Source organism: Platichthys flesus, chromosome 5, assembly GCF_949316205.1.
Source record: "Platichthys flesus chromosome 5, fPlaFle2.1, whole genome shotgun sequence".
Lineage (NCBI taxonomy): Eukaryota > Metazoa > Chordata > Actinopteri > Pleuronectiformes > Pleuronectidae > Platichthys > Platichthys flesus.
Window position 1 is genome coordinate 66045 of NC_084949.1, and position 13163 is coordinate 79207.

General features: G+C 40.5%; 1 long non-coding RNA gene across 1 annotated transcript; it reads right to left on the minus strand.

Moving 5' to 3' along the window:
- Positions 1-208: 208 nt before the first annotated feature.
- LOC133953224 (uncharacterized) lies at positions 209-978 on the minus strand. The gene is made up of 3 exons (XR_009920672.1): positions 721-978; positions 557-604; positions 209-447 (listed from the first exon to the last, which is right to left on the minus strand). It is a non-coding gene; the product is annotated as an uncharacterized LOC133953224 (long non-coding RNA).
- Between the last annotated feature and the right edge of the window lie 12185 nt (positions 979-13163).

Here is a 13163-nt window from a genome sequence, read left to right on the forward strand (position 1 = left end):
TGTCGCATGATGTATGTCACATGATGTATGTCACATGATGTATGTCACATGATGTATGTCACATGATTGGCGCAGCGCAGCTCGAGTTGCCTGCCAGAAATCGCAGGCGTCGCCATATTTGTGATTGGACCCAAATTAAATATGGGTGTGATAGCAGCCAAACACTCTCCACTGAAAGGGATGATATTTAAAATGACGACCTTTTCAGTTGTAGTCTGAGAAACAGCTCACACAAAGAATAAAACAACAGTACCTTTGCAACAGCCTCGGCCATCGGACCACAGTTCTCCTTTATGAAGCACAGCAGTTCCATAGACCTCTCCATGACCAGTATAAACACTTGGTCCAGATCGTACCAGTCCATTAACCCACAGTCATTGGTTCGCCTGCAGCTTTCTGCATGAGCAGCACCTCCTTGGGAATACTGTGTGGCCTCCCATTTAACATCTAAAGGAAAAATATGTGTGTGTATATCATCAACAACAAGGAAACAACAAAAGCATAAAAGTCACACAATTAATTTCAACAGTTGGTGCTGAGACAACAGATCACTCACCACTCTTTGAGGCGGAACAGACGATTAGGGGATGTGTTTTATCGCCACCTACATGACAGATCATGAGCACTTTGGTTAGTTCCAGGGATGAAGTCAGAGCACATATGTGTGATGTGAGAATATTATATTAAATAATTTTATCACATCAGATTATTATTACTTACTAGTAAATCATCAGACCTCCTATGGCCGGCATAAACTGAGCCAAAGCTTCCTTTACCAAGTATTTCAAGCTCCAGGTACTTGACCTCATAGTCGACTGCACCAATGAACACAGACAAAGACACATGGTTTAATATAGTTTGGGGGAAAAAAAAGAAGCATCACTACCTCTAACTTAAAAAAAATATTTTTTCCAGGACTGACAGTTTGATATATTAACTCATCATCCACCTTTTCATATTTCTAAGGCTTTCAACCACCACATTTCGACATATGTAGTCTTTTCAGATGTCGTGGAAATAGCTCAGTGGCGAGAAATCCTCATATAGCTTCACGAAGTAAAATCCATCCACCTGACAGGGAGCTGAAAGATAAGTATTTGTTTGAGCTCCAATGAACACAGACACAGACACATGGTTTAATATAGATGTGAAAAAAAGATGGCATCACTATTTCTAACTTAATATTTAGTTTTTTTTCTTCGAGAACTGACATTTTAATATATTAACTCACCATCAGGCAACAGGATAAACAGCAACAGACCCATGTGCTCTCTGTCAGGAGGAATCTCTCTCAGTGTGGACTGATTGGGCCATGACTTGAAAACGTGGTAGAATGATGGATTTGATCTTCAAACATGAACTCATTAGTGTTTCAACTTTGACCAGCACAGTGTGTTACTCAACCCTTGTATGGTGTACAGGTCTGTGGGACCCGTTTTCAATGTTTACTAAAAGAAAAAATGATGCAATAAATATTTTTTTCAACCTGAGCCTTGGTTCATTTTCTGTGATGAACATATACAATGACATATTTTCAGTGACTGTTCACTGTACATCCTCCCTTCACATTTATATTACATATGTGGTGTGCGGGTCCACTGGACCCAGGACTACGTAAAGTGTTAAATTGTTCATTTCAAGCATCTCTGCTCCCACATTCCTGCACATTTTATGTAAAAGTTCTCTGCCAGTTTCTGCATCTCACAAGGATTTTGTGGATTCCCCCTTGGATTTGAAAACTCCAGCACGGATAATAACCCCAAAGTATGCAAATAAATGGGTTTGGTCCATCTCATTCCAGCTTTCTACGAAAACATGCTGTTCCTCCAAATAAGTGCAGAATGATTTACGTAATGAAAAGTTTGTAAGAAGGCTTGATGTCCTGCACATGATTACTGCCATCTGTGTCGGCCCTGGTTGCACGTTATTACATTGGTAGCCATGCGATTTCATCATTTTTTGTCATCCATATGTTGGCTGCTGATGGTCTGGCCTGGATTTGGGACTGGCTGCAGATGAACTTTTTATGTAGCTGGCCGATGGTCAATCTCATCGTCTTCTTCAAACTCACTCAGACTCGGAATTGATAGAAACAGGATCTTCATATTCTCTAAACTCTTCCCCTTCATTGTCTTCCAAAGATTTTTCTCTCTTCAAAAATAATTTCTCAGGTAGACTGACATGAGTGTGTTTCATTTCTAATAAAGTTCAAGAAATATCCCTCAACACTGATGAAAAAGCTTGATTCATATTCGTTTTTTCCAATCATATCTTGATTGTAATTGATGTTTCTTTGTATAATTTTATTTTATCACAAAAAACGTAAAGCACTTTTATTCATAAATGTGATTTAACAGGGGTGAATGACAAATATTAACCATATATACTGTTTATATTGCTTGTAATTGGGATAAAGTTAACATATTTTACATATATTGATGTAGCTGCATTGATTGAAAGACCGAATAATGTGGTGGGTCCATCAGACCAGGCTGAGTGACCAAAACACGAACACTACACAAGTTTAAGCTGAAAGAGCTGCCCTGTTTAATTCAAGCCTCCAGTGGACCAGTCGTGATAAAAATGGTCATAAGCTGTCAATTATAATTTTTTTTATTATGAATTTAAGATTCTATGACAAGAAGTTAAGATTTTTTTATTGTTTGGTCTATTTATTATTGTCTCAATTTAGCTATGAACTGATTTCATTTTTGTTTGTATTTATTGATGTTTTTAATAAACTTGTTGTGTTTGTTTTGCTCATGAAGGAAGCAGGTTAGAACAGGCTCTGTTCCCACTATGATAACACAGTGACACTTTCATGGAATTTTGCTGGTAGTGTCTTTGTTATATATCATAGCTAAGGTATTTAAAAGAAATGATTAACAGCTCATCAACATTGAATTGTCCAGCTGTAATTGCAGGCCATGTGCATTTTAATACCTTATTTAGGGAACATATGTATATGTTTACACTTAATATTGATTGGTTCCTTCCAATCAAGAGAGCAAGACAATTTTGAATTCTAAACATTGTCCAAGGGCTGGTTGATATATCAAGAATTATCATGATAAATTTCACATCAGATTTTTTTTAAAGTTTATAGGCAGTTTTGGTCATTACTCTTTACATTTAAAGGGAGATTTTTGCTACTGAGTGTGGAGCTATGTTATATAAGTAATTTTCCTATGTTGTTCTGTATTTTCAAGCATCTGCCTCCATTACTTATGGATCACTTTGTCACTGCTATGCACTTTTATTCATGATTTGATCAATACTCCTCTCTTTAAGTTTAAAGGCAGATTTTCGCTCCTGAGTGAGGAGCTATGATACAAAAGTCCTTTTCCTATGTTGTTCTGTATTTTCAAGCATCTGCCTCCATCACTTATGTATCACTGTGTCACTGTTATGCAGTTATATTTCCTCTCGCCACACTTTGTGATCACTTGTTCTCTCTCCTTGCTAAACCTCTACTCACACCAAACCAGTTTGCTACAGGCTCTTGACCGACCTATATTCAGGTAATTTACCCAAATGTAAATACCCTCCTGCTTCTGTTCTTTCACCATCATCATCATATCAGCATGATGATGATGCAAAATCTCCCAAAGCAACAAGCCTAGTAAGAAGTATATAAATATGATATTTTCCAACATTCTTTATTTAATTACACTTAATATTGATCGACTCCTTCCAATCAAGAGAGCAAGACTAACTAGACCTGAGTCAGTGTATTCACTCATGCAGGAATTATTTTTTTAAACCTGTTTTATTTGTCACTTATTGACAATTTGGAATTCTAAACATTGTCCAAGGGCTGGTTGATATATCAAGAATGATCACAATAAATGTCACATCAGCTATTTTTTTAAGTTCATAGGCAGATTTGGTCATTAAACCTCTCTTTAAGTTTAAAGGCAGGTTTTTGCTACTGAGTGAGGAGCTATGTTATAAAAGTCCTTTTCCTATGTTGTTCTGTATTCTCAAGCATATGCCTCCATCACTTATGTATCACTGTGTCACTGTTATGCACTTGTATCTCCCATCCCAGACTTTGTGATCACTGGTTCTATCTCCTTGCTGGACCTTTACTCACACCAAACCAGTTTGCTACGGACTCTCGACCGACCTATATTCAGGTAATTTACCCAACTGTAAATTCCCTTAACCAAACAGTAGTTGCCATGTTCACATAATTTAACAATTTAGATTTAAAATGTTGTTGTTTAAAATTACAAAACAATGTTAATTGTGATATAGAATTTTGCAGAGTCATCCAATGTCATCCACCCTATGTGGTCATAGGATTCAAACCTCACTGTACGCAGTCAACAGGTCTTTTCTCATTCGTAGATATGTTTGGAACCCCAATCTCTCCCATCGCCATCTTGGCGAGTTATCAGTCTGTGACTAAGGCCCGCAAAAGGAAGGCCACCAAGGAAAGTAAGCCCCAACGGAAGAGGGGTCGAAAGGTCCCTGATGCCTGCACCGACTCAGGCCACACCAGCACAGGTGACTTATATTTAAAGAAAATATGCTGCTGTTTGCATGGAAGCAATATGATCATGTTAAAATTGAGATTGTGTTGACTCCAGCTATGAGGTATTTCAGTTTTCTCTCGTGATGTTTTTTACTTTGTTCTAAAAACTGGCGTGTCCAGCTTAAATAATAATTCTACATTTGAGAGACATAATTATTGACTTTCTTTCGTAGGATTAGATACAAATATTGACACCAACCACTAATCTTTAAGTATGAATACAAGATGATGTTTAGTTTTATTGGCACTTGGGTATCAGACTAATTCTTGACTTCAGCTTATTTTTCCGTCAATAAGTTTGAGGTCTCACAAGACGTTCTTAATATGTCAACCTACTTCCAGCATAAATCATTTTATTTCAAGTATTTCTTTAAATTTAGGATTACTTTAGTGCAGTAACGTGCCTCATTCATTCTTGTGCCGTGATAAAGACACTTGTTTCAGGACAAATCTTGCTACACAGTCACTTTTATAGGAAAAAGTGGATATCATTCGTGCTCCACTGTCACTTTATTTTCACTTGCATTAATAAAACATGATTTCAAGATTATAAATGATCAACAGACTTGATCTCCTGGATTTCATTTGCAGGCTCTTGATAATATGTCTTTACACGTTCACTGTGGAGGATAATAGCCACAGTCATTGTGAATAGTAAACAGTACTTTCACTAACCTTAACCAAACAACAGTTGCCATGTTCACATAATGTAAGACCTTAGTTTTAAAATGTTGTTGTTTAAAATTATAAAACAATGTTGATTGTGATACAGAGTCATCCAATGTCATCCACCTTATGTGGTCATAGGATTCAAACCTCACTACATGCAGTCAACAGGTTGATGCTCACTGTTTTCTTGCCTCTTTTGCAGAGAGGATTGGCCCCCCGCAGTCATCCATCGCCATCTTGGGGAGTTATCAGTCTGTGACTAAGAACCGCAAAAGGAAGGCCACCACGGAAAATAAGCTCCAACGGAAGAGGGGTCGAAAGGTCCCTGATGCCTGCACCGACTCAGGCCACACCAGCACAGGTGACTTACTTTTAAAGAAAATGTGCTGCTGTTTGCATGGAAGCAATATGATCACGTTAAAATGGAGATTGTTTTGACTCCAGCTCAGAGGTATTTCAGTTTTCTCTCATGATGTTTTTCACGGTGTTTTAAACACTGGCTTTTCCAGCTTATTGGAATAAGAACTTAGTTTTAAAATGTTGTTGTTTAAAATTACAAAACAATGTTGATTGTGATACAGAATTTTGCAGAGTCATCCAATGTCATCCACCTTATGTGGTCATACGATTCAAACATGACTATATACAGTCAACAGGTTGATGCTCACTATTTTCTTGCCTCTTTTGCAGAGAGGTTTGTCCCCCCGCAGTCACCCGTCCCCATCTTGGCGAGTAATCAGCTTGTGTTTAAGGCCAAGAGGAGGATCACCAAGCAGAAGGCCACAACTGAAAATGAACCTCCACTGCAGAAGCAGAGGGATGGTGAGGGCCCTGATGCCAGCACTAACTCTGATCTATCAACCTTAGAGTCAGTGTCCAAAGTCAACAGCTCCACTGACAAGAGCACGGTGTTGTCAGGCCACACCAGCAGAGGTGACTTTTCTTTTTAATAAATTGTGTTGATGTTTGCATGGAAGCAATATGATCATGTTAAAATGGGTATTGGTGTTGACTCAAGTTCGGAGGAATTTCCGTTTTTCTTTTAGTGATGTTGTTAAGGTTGTTTTAAAAACGTTCTTGTCCAACTTAAATGAATAATTCTACATTTTGAGCAATTTAATTATTGACCGTCTTCCTGAGGATTACATGTAAATATTGATTACACAGATTAAACAGACTAGATATGAGATGTAAATTAAATGATTCAGGCGAATATTTATCTTTCAGCCACCTGTCAGGCAGTTGGATTTTACTAAGTTTTCATGAATCTCTCTGATAATTTCTCTCCACTGAAAACACTCCATATGTTAAAATGTGGTCGTTGACAGCCTTACAAATATGAAAAAGTGGATGATGGGTTACTATATCAAAATGTCAGTCATGGAAAAAAAATGTTACATTAGAATCACAATTATATTAAACCATATGTCTGTGTCTGTGTTCATTGGTGCAGCTGAATTTTGAGGCCAAGTACGTGGAGCGTGAACGACTTGGTAAAGGAGGCTTTGGCACAGTTTACGCTGGCATCAGAAGGTCTGATGATTTACTAGTAAGTACATTATATGATGTGATTACAAATAATTTAATATAATGTTCTCACATCTCACATACATAATCTGACTTCATCCCTTGGACTAACCAAAGTGTTTGTGATCTTTCTTGTAGGTGGCGATAAAACACATCCCCAAATCGTCTGTTCCCCGTCAAAGAGTGGCGAGTGATCTGTTGCCTCAGCACCAACTGTTGAAATCATTCTGTGACTTTTATGCTTTTGTTGTTTCCTTGTTGTTGAAGAGATACAAACGAATATTTTTCCTTTAGATGATAAATGGGAGATCACGTTTGATTCCCAAGGAGGTGCTGCTCATGCAGAGAGCTGCAGGCGAACCAGTGACTGTGGGAAGATCTGCAGCCGTGTCATTACTGGACTGGTACGACCTGAAACAAGAGGTTCTTCTGGTCATGGAGAGGCCAGTCGACTCTACAGATCTGCTGCACCTCGTAAAAAAGAACTGTGGTCCGTTGGCTGAGAACCATGCAAAGGTACTGGCGTTTTACTGTAGTACCAGACTACAACTGAAAAGGTCATCATTTTGAATATCATCATTTTCAGTGGAGAGTGTTTGGCTGCTATGACACCCATATTACATGTTGGTCCAGTCACAACTAACATTTTAAATTTGTCAAATATGTTATTGGAGATTCACTCTTTAGATACGTTTACTTTTATCGAGGGAACTTGAGTTGTAATTAAGGGATATATTAGTGGCTGAAAAGTTGAGAAAACTATAGCTACACAACAGCCTTTAGAAGGACCTTGTGCCAGGTCGTTTTTACAACTGCTGGTCCCGGAAAATAAGAAAGGCCTTTTGACCTCAGCTTAGTCCTCAAAGTGCTCAGAAGTAGATGGATATTTGAACCCCTACAAGTTCATGTGAAGTGTGCTCTGATTGAAAGATCCAGAGCAGCTCCAACATAGACTGTGTTTTTCACTCCCACCCAGAGTCCCTTCTTCACCACTCTAACTCATTTGTGACTCTACCTCTTTCTCAGATCATCATGAAGCAGCTGCTGGATGCTGCCATCGATTTGAAAGCAAAGGGCATCTTCCACCGAGATTTAAAATTAGAGAACATCCTCATTGAGCCCAGCTCCGATGGACCACGAGTGCGAATCATTGATTTTGGATGTGGCTGCAATAGAAGGGAAAACTGCGTCTACAGCCAATTCTCTGGTACAGCCAACCTGTCTTGTTATCCTGCTCTTCATTCATCTGATTGTAAAATCTCTGCCTGTTCATCATCCTTAGTTTTTTTCTGTCTCCTTCTCTCTGGTATATTGTAGGAACCTTTGCATACGCCCCTCCAGAGTTCTCAATGAAAGGCAGATACATGGCTGGCCCCACGACAGTCTGGCAGATGGCAGCAATTCTATTTGAAATGCTGACTGGAGACGCGTGGTTCCACACCAGGGACATTATCAGGCCTAATTTCCAAATCTGGTTTGGATCCAAAGGTGAGACAATGCGGGTTTTTAATGTGCGGTTATTATGGTACTTCCATGTTAGAGTCGATCACTGTAGATTCAAGCCTCATCGTTTCCTTATCGTTTGTCCTCTCTCCTCACAGACTGCCAAGACTTCTTGAAAAAGTGTCTGGTTTTAGACCCTAAGAAGCGGGCCACTTTGGAGGAACTGAAGCAGCACCGCTGGTTAGTTAGCCCTATACCAGCCCATTCCCAACCAACCCAGCCCCAACTCCCCCATCCCAAACCTCACCAGATCCCAACCATCCATCCCCAACTCCCCCATCTCCAACTCCCCTATCCCCAATATCATCCTATCCAGACCATTCAGCCCCAACTCCCCTATCCTCAACTCCCCCATCCCCAACCCCATCATATCCAAACCATCCATCTCCAACTCCCCCATCCCCAATATCATCCTATCCAGACGATTCAGCACCAACTTCCATATACTCAACTCCCCCATCCCCAATCTCACCACATCCAAACCAACCAGCCCCAACTCCCCACTTCCCAAATCCTCTTTCCCCAACCCACCCATTTATATGTATACTGCAATATGTACGGTACTTCTTGGTCGGATTATTATCAGACTCCATGAGCCTGCCGGAATAGCCTACATGTGCGTTGTGGCATCACAAGAGGGCGTGTGATAGAGTGCAGTAAGGTTCCTCACCCTGCGAGTGGCCACCACGCCACAAGATGGCTGCCGGGAGGACTAAATCTCCCAGAAGGCACTTCTGGGGGAGGTGCCAATGCCTCCGCCCTCATTAAACCTGGAGCTCAGGTGTGGGGTCCAGAGGAGAGCACAGAGGAGTGGAGACAGCCAGGAAGAAGCCAGCCTGAGACGTGGAAGATGTCAGGTTATGTGGATGGAGATGGACCCAGGATGCAGAGGATGAACAGAAAATACAATTGTAATATAAGGAGAGTCTAAGCTGAGCAGCAAGGCGCACAGGGAACACGGAACATCAGGATGGGAAAACTAGACGAGACAGCAAGACACGACAACCCATAAGAGAACGTGTAAAAAGAGTAACGAACGACAAAGGAAACAGGGGAACACAGAGGCTTAAAAAGAGACACAGGTGCAACACATGAGGACTTGGGAAGACAATCACCAAGACAGGAAGTGACACACCCAAGAAGCTGGAAAACACTAAAGGAAAACAAGACTACAAAATAAAACAGGAAACAGAAAACACAAAGAGACGGAAATCCACAAACTAAAATGACAGAACGTCACAGAAGAAACTACTTTGTATTTGTACTCTGTATAGCGCCTGGAGATAATGCATCAAGTGAATTTTTTTAAATAAAATGAAATTGTTTGTTATAAACATACATCAGGTTTTATATTTCACCATGAAAGGATAATTGCTTATCGTTAGTTACCAAACTCCTCATTTAGTGAGGTTACAGATTAATAAAGATCTTTTTCACAAAATGTAATTTTCACAATGGGGGGGACAGGAGGCTCACCGGCTTGTGAAGCTGTGCAAGCAGCTAAAGCTGCTGAAGTGTTCCAATCTGTGCAGCCCAGTGTTTATCAGGAGCTGACCCGGGATTATTACACAGGTCAAACTCATTTTGATTTGATCCAGCAGTCTGCTCATGTTCAGGCCTCATATTTATACATGTGACATGTGCAGTAATAGGTTTTTTAATCTGATGGATTTAAGAGGACAAAATACACATGAGCAGCAGCAGATTCAAGGGAACATAGCTCAGGGTCACCATCTCGTGGCCAGAGAAGGAACTGTACTCTGTTATGTTCTGATTAAATTGCATTTCTCTCCATCATCATGTTTCTAGATGTATAATTGCAGTTAAGACATCTTTTAAATGCATAATTCAACATAATATTCAGTCAAGATATTCAGCTCACACACCCACACTGTTACAGGCTGATCCTACAGTAAATAAATGTAAAGCAGAATACGTGGTATATTTTATTCTCATATTTTATGGAATACAAAGCCCCCAACATCCACGCCTACCCCAAAAAGTGTGCACATCAGATCTAGGTGAAACTTTTTTTAAGGACAATGAAAAACAATAGCCAAGAGACCAAGGGAATCTGCTTTATGTGTGCTTAAGTGTCAGACTGCAGTTTAATGTGATGTCATCATATAAAAAGAGAGAGCGAAGCTTGAGATTCCTTGTTTAAAAAAATAAAACATCTTTCCATCCATCTTTGTCGTTATGACTACGAGGACATAATCAATCATGTGCAACAATAATTTAGTTTTACATCATGTAAATTCAGTCACTTCTCTTTTGCTTTACACAATCTTTGCTTGGCTTCGAAAAATCTGGATGTGTTTGACATAACTAACCACAGCCTCTCTGTGTATTGGTTATTCCTGAAAGCAAGATCTGGTCAGGGGTCTTCGCTGATCTCATGTCACGACATGTAGGACAAACCAGCTTGAGGACAAGATGGTAAAACCACCTACGATCACGGTGGAATAAAAAATAAAGAACATTAGTAACATCACTGCAATTGAATCCGTACATTTTAATACATGACCTAGTCCATTTCATACAGTTGGGGAGTGAATGCGTTTGTTCTCCCCCACCCCCCGAAGATTTTGTTACACCAATTATTATTATTATGAGATGATTTATTTTAGTTCAGTTTTCCAAGAGCGAATCTCTTCCTGACTACTACACATCAAATAAACATACAAGAATAAAAAGGTAACCCAATACAATACACACAAGCCAACGTTCACAGTCCGAAAAGGTGCTGTTTGAAAAGAGCCTCAGGTCCTCCATGTCCAACTCAGTTTCACCTTTCAGCAAGGGCAATCCATGAGGTGGACATAGGAACAATTAAAAATAAAAAAAAGAATGAAAAGATGACAATCAGGATGGTGAAGCTTCACCACGTCTGCTGCTGCTTTTACAGGGAAGAAGAAGAAACCGGCTGCAGCAACTCTCTGTCCATGTCTACTCCTCTTTTTTATCAATATTTGAATCCGTCCGTCCAAGTCCTTTCTTCTCCTACACCATGTAGGAGTTCTGGTTTTTCAGCTTGTCCAGCTCTTTGCTCTGCTGCCTCAGAAACAGGAATCTTTGGTTGACGGGGTGGGGGGGGGGGAGAGAGAAAAGTATTAATGATTGCAGGCACGTGCACAGAGAGACCCCTAGTGGTGCCTAAGCACCTGCCCTTTTGCCCTGGATGAGAAAAGAGTCCCTTTCGCTGGAGCCCAATTTTTTCTTCATTCATCAATATTAAAGAATAAAAATTACTCTCTCTGTCATCAATTTACCCAAATGTGTTTTGATATCTGACGGGTATTATTTGAGTTCTTGTAATGCCTAACCTTACGCTCATTCTAACCCTCACACCAAGTCTTAACCGTCAAACCAGCCTTTGAAAACGCGGGGACCGGACAAAAATGTTCTCCCTTTGCAAAAATGTCCTCACTCTATATGGTCTATGCTCAAAATGGTCTTTAAAAAGTACAAATTACAACCACACACACACACACACACACACACACACACACACACACACACACACACACACACACACACACACACACACACACACACACACACACACACACACACACACACACACACACACACACACACACACACACACACACACACGTCACCATTACTTTATTGGACATTACATTGACTTACATAAATTTCCCTTCAACTTATTTTAACCTCAACAATAGTTACTAAGTGCCTAACTCTAACCCTAATGTTAACTTAAACTTAAACATAACCTAGCATGAACCATTCAAATGGGTGTGTCTATACCTTAAATTGTAATGATTTCCATAATGGGAACGTGCTTTTTTGTTCCCTTTATGAAACTGTGTAAACAGATTTAGGTCACCACAACATGAGTATTAGCTGGATCACACACACACACAGACTGCTTTCGTGGCAATTCTATCTCCGGTGCTCTCTGCATTTTGCGCCCTAGGCAACCGCCTATGTCGCCTATGCGAGGAGCCGCCCGGCTTATACCAGTGGCCTCGGATCAGCCTCGCCGGTGTGAACGAGTGCGCTGGTTCTAATCTAAAGAGACATGTCTGCCACAGAGGCCAGCGAGTCTCGCGGTGGAGTGCTGTGTACGATCAATGCAGCCCGCTCTGTCTCCTGACTCGGTGACACACGCCAACTGCCATTACTTTTGAAAGACACATTCTCCCTTAACAGTTTTTGGTTTTGTTCATGAAATATACTTTTACACACAAGGGAGCTTCTTCTCACAGTCAAAAGATGTGCAGATTAGACTCAGGTTGGTTAAACCGTTTTCAGACATGTCTTGTAGAGGATCTCTGGAATATTGGTTCTCCATAATGCACAACCATAATGCCTCTTCCACATGCACAACACAGGAGGGGGTTACAACAGCATTCAATTCTCAACAGCATTCTGGGGAGGCCTGGTGCAGCAGGCAGAGGCAGAATACAACATATTATTCCTCAGCAGAGATCAACTGATTTTGTTTAAAACTAGTGCTGTCAGTTTAACGCGTTATTAACGGCGTTAACGCAAACCCATTTTAACGCCATCAATTTTTTTATCGCGAGATTAACGCAGAGCTGCCAACTCTCACGCTTTCGCCGTGTGACACACTCTTTTGCATGTTTGTGGTTGACTAAGTCACAATAATTTTTTAAAACATCATCGTATCAGGATGATGTACAAGGAGCGGGCACGTGTGTGGGTGTGTGTGTGTGGTTCAAAATAGCGCACCGTAGCTCCGCCCCCTGCCCCCGCGCACTCGCTCAGAGAGACACAGTGAGATCAGAGCTCAGTGACTCACTGCTTCTTAACTATGAAAACAGTGAAAACACAGAGTTTCTCTGGTCTCAGCTGATCAGAGATCAGCGCCTCAGCTTCTCGATCAGAGCAGTAGCTGCAGTTGGTTTCTATCGAGTTTCAGTATCTGTGT